This window comes from Etheostoma spectabile, chromosome 9 (assembly GCF_008692095.1).
Source record: "Etheostoma spectabile isolate EspeVRDwgs_2016 chromosome 9, UIUC_Espe_1.0, whole genome shotgun sequence".
Classification (NCBI taxonomy): Eukaryota; Metazoa; Chordata; class Actinopteri; order Perciformes; family Percidae; genus Etheostoma; species Etheostoma spectabile.
Genome location: NC_045741.1, coordinates 27,635,803 through 27,639,357, shown reverse-complemented (window position 1 = coordinate 27,639,357; position 3,555 = coordinate 27,635,803). Strand labels below are relative to the sequence as shown.

The following is a 3,555-nucleotide window of genomic DNA, read 5'->3' as shown; positions in this document are numbered from 1 at the left end:
TCTGCAAAAGTTTGGGCACCCTGCAGAGTTTGTAGCATGCCCCCCCCTTTGGAAAGCTGAGACCTGACAGTGTCATGGATTGTTCTCAATCATCGTCTGGAAAGACCAGGTGATGTCAGTCTTAAGGTTTTAAATACCCAGACTCATCTGACCTTGCCCCAACAATCAGCACCATGGGTTCTTCTAAGCACTTGTCTAGAAAACTGAAACTGAAAAAAGCGTTTTCAGATGCCAATATCCTTTGTTTGGAATGTAATTAAGAAATGGCATTCATCAGGAACAGTGGAAGTTAAAGCAAGATCTGGAAGACCAAGAAAAATATTAGACAGAACAGCTCGCAGGATTGGGAGAAAAGCAAGTCCAAACCCACGTTTGACTGCACGATCCATCCAGAAAGACCTGGCAGACACTGGAGTTTTGCTACACCATTCCACTATAAAGAGATACTCATACAGATATGGTCTTCATGGAAGAGTCATCAGAAAAAAACCTCTTCTACGTCCTCACTACAAAAATCAGCGTATGAAGTTTGCAAATGAACATATAGACAAGCCTGATGCATTGTGGAAACAAGTTCTGTGGACCAATGAGGTTAAAATATAACTTTTTGGCTGGAATGAGCAAAGGTATGTTTGGAGAAGAAAGGGCACAGACTTTAATGAAAAGAACCTCTGTCCAACTGTTAAGCATGGGGGGGGGGATCAATCATGTTTTGGGGTTGTATTGCAGCCAGTGGCACAGGGAACATGTCACAAGCAGAAGGAAAAATGGATTCAATAAAATTTCAGCAAATTTCGGATGCTAACTTGATGCCATCTGTGAAAAAGCTGAAGTTAAAAAGAGGATGGCTTCTACAAATGGATAATGATCCTAAACACACCTCAAAATCCACGGTGGATTACATTAAGAGGCGTAAACTGAAGGTTTTGCAATGGCCCTTAAAATCTCCTGACCTCAACATAATTGAACATCATTGGATAGACCTTAAAAGAGCAGTGTGCGACAGACAGCAAAGAAATCTCAAAGAACTGGAAGACTTTTGTAAGGACGAATGGGCGAAGATACCTCAAACAAGAAGCGTTTCCAAGCTGCAATACTTGTAGGCCGTTATATTGTTGGCAGAAATCTTAAAGCGTAAAGTAACTAGTAACTAAAGCTGTACAATATGTACAAATGTACAATATTTCTCTCTGAAATGTAGCAGAAGTAGAAAGTGGCATGAAAAGAAAAGACTCAAGTAAAGTACAAGTACCTCAACATTTGGACTTAAGTACAGTACTGACGTAAATGTACTTAGTTACACTCCACCACTGTAGACGTGTGTACGTGGAAAATCACTACACATTAGTCATGTTTCTATTAACTTTTATTTTATTTATTTTTTTTTACAATTTTTATGGATTTTCCATAAACAATGTAGCATTTTCCACAGCACATAATGGACCAAATATGTACAAACAATATATGGCTGTGTTATGCAGAAATTAACCAACATGAAAGGTACCCCACACCTCAACCCACCCACCCCTCCATCCCAGTTTGTCCCTTTGAGTCCAGATCTTCACAAGAATAATTGTCTATTGAAGTAGTTGTCCAACGAGGGATTGGAGAAGGAGAATATTCAATTTAGCACCAAGTTTCCAAATAAGTGGATACCAGTAGAGAAAAGAATGGGTAGAGGACAAAATAATAGTAAAAGTAACATATCTCAGTTAATAAGTCAAGTGAAATGAAATAAGTAAAGAAGAAAAAATAAATAAGTAGATAAATAAATAAAGAAAAGGAAAAACTAAATAAAAAAAGGGGGGGGGGGGGGGGGGGGCTGACGCTGCAGCTTCAGTCTTATAATAACACCTTAGTCATCCATAATTAATGGTGTTTGCGAGCTCTCATAGTACTCTAAAAAGGGGGCCCGAGATGGGGCACATAGTATGGAACCTAAATCAAGTGAGCTAGAGGCGTGCTACATTTGCATCCAGACCTCATGCCCGTTGGGGCAACCTCCTCCAATCCAGTGTAACAATGTCTTTCGATTACATGCCCAATAATAGTAAATAAAATTAGGTAGAGCTAGGCCCGCAAGCTTTTTAGGTCTATTAACGTATTTTTATGCACGTCTTGAAGTATTGCATTAGAAAATGTTGATAGAAACGGCACCATTCAAAAAATGACTATAACTACAAAATGACCATAGTCCCGGTATCAATCTGATGGGGAAAGCGCCCGACTGTACCTGAGCCACGTTGGGTAGGTTCAACAGCTTTAATCGTTTGGCCCTGCACACCGTGTATACACAGCGGTGAACCGTTGTCTTGCTGACACCAAATGTCTCTGGCACAACCCTGTATACTGCACAGGTAGCTAACTTATACAATGCTACCTCTCTCCTAAACTCTTTGATTTAGCATGCCAGTTTGCAATCTGAAACCAAGCGTAACGTCAACTTGGGGAAACTACGCTTTGCGGAGTCTAGTTTATTCACTCTAAACCAGTTGGAAGTGAAAAACGTTTTAAACATTTGCTTACAACTTGATTAAAAGTCTTGATGAAATGTATTAGTGAATCATAACTGTAGTTGAAAACCAACAAAGTCTGTAATTATTCTTGTGGCAAAAGCATACTCTCATACTCATAAGTTGACTTTTACTAAGAAATTCCAAGGAGCAGTTAGTTTATCTCCAGAACATTTAAAAAACAGGAGTACTGTTTCTGTCAGAAGTACTTTTAGAAAAGACAGTAACATTTTTAGTAAGTGTATATATGCATCCTTCTTTGAGGAATCTTAGTTTAGAGAGTAAAAAGGAAAAACAAATGAGATTGAGGGCACGCAAAATCCATCCATCCATTCCTCCTCTCCTGACCAGCAGCTGTGTCAACTCAATTACCTGTACCCTTCCCTTCATTGTCGACAGAATATTCACCTTTCCAAAACATGCAGTTAAAAATGTCAAGGTGCCCTGTCTAATTCAAATTACATCCGGCAATATGTTCAAACCACTTTCAACAGTCAGTAATTTCAGGAGAAAAACTCACTATCCTATACTGACGGGGTTTAATTTCTGGGACTGCTTGAAATTCTGCAGGATGTCCTTCATTTTCAGCCCGATGTCCGTCACCTTCCTCTTTCTTTGTCTGGGTGTTCTAAACTCTGGTGGATTTATGAGGACTGGTCTCAGATCTCTGCAGGGTAAATCCAGACAGCTAGCTATCTGTCCAGTCGGAGTTTTCTGTTGCACGACTAAAACAACCTTTAAACATACATGTTTCACCAAAACAAGTTCCTCCCTGAGGCTTTTTTGCAGCGGCACGACGGCTTTTCTCCTGTGCTTAGCGCCGCCCAAGATGATTGTGATTGGTTTAAAGAAATGCCAATAAACCAGAGGACGTTTATCTCCCATCCCGTATTATTGTGTGGACTAGCCCGACCCTCCTCGGCAGCGCTGTGGAGGAAGGTCTGGTAATTTGAGACTAAACCTCACTGATACAGAGAGTAAGAGGAAAAGTCATGCCAAAAGGACAGAAAAAAAAAAAAATATATATATATATATATATATA

General features: G+C 39.8%; 1 protein-coding gene and 1 long non-coding RNA gene across 17 annotated transcripts in view; both read right to left on the bottom strand.

Annotated features, from left to right (window-relative positions):
- LOC116695664 (uncharacterized) overlaps window positions 1–3,555 on the bottom strand; it is an 813,105-nt gene that overhangs the window by 129,524 nt on the left and 680,026 nt on the right. The gene's annotated exons all lie outside the window — the stretch shown is intronic.
- LOC116695586 (unconventional myosin-XVIIIa) overlaps window positions 1–3,555 on the bottom strand; it is a 157,236-nt gene that overhangs the window by 27,587 nt on the left and 126,094 nt on the right. The gene's annotated exons all lie outside the window — the stretch shown is intronic.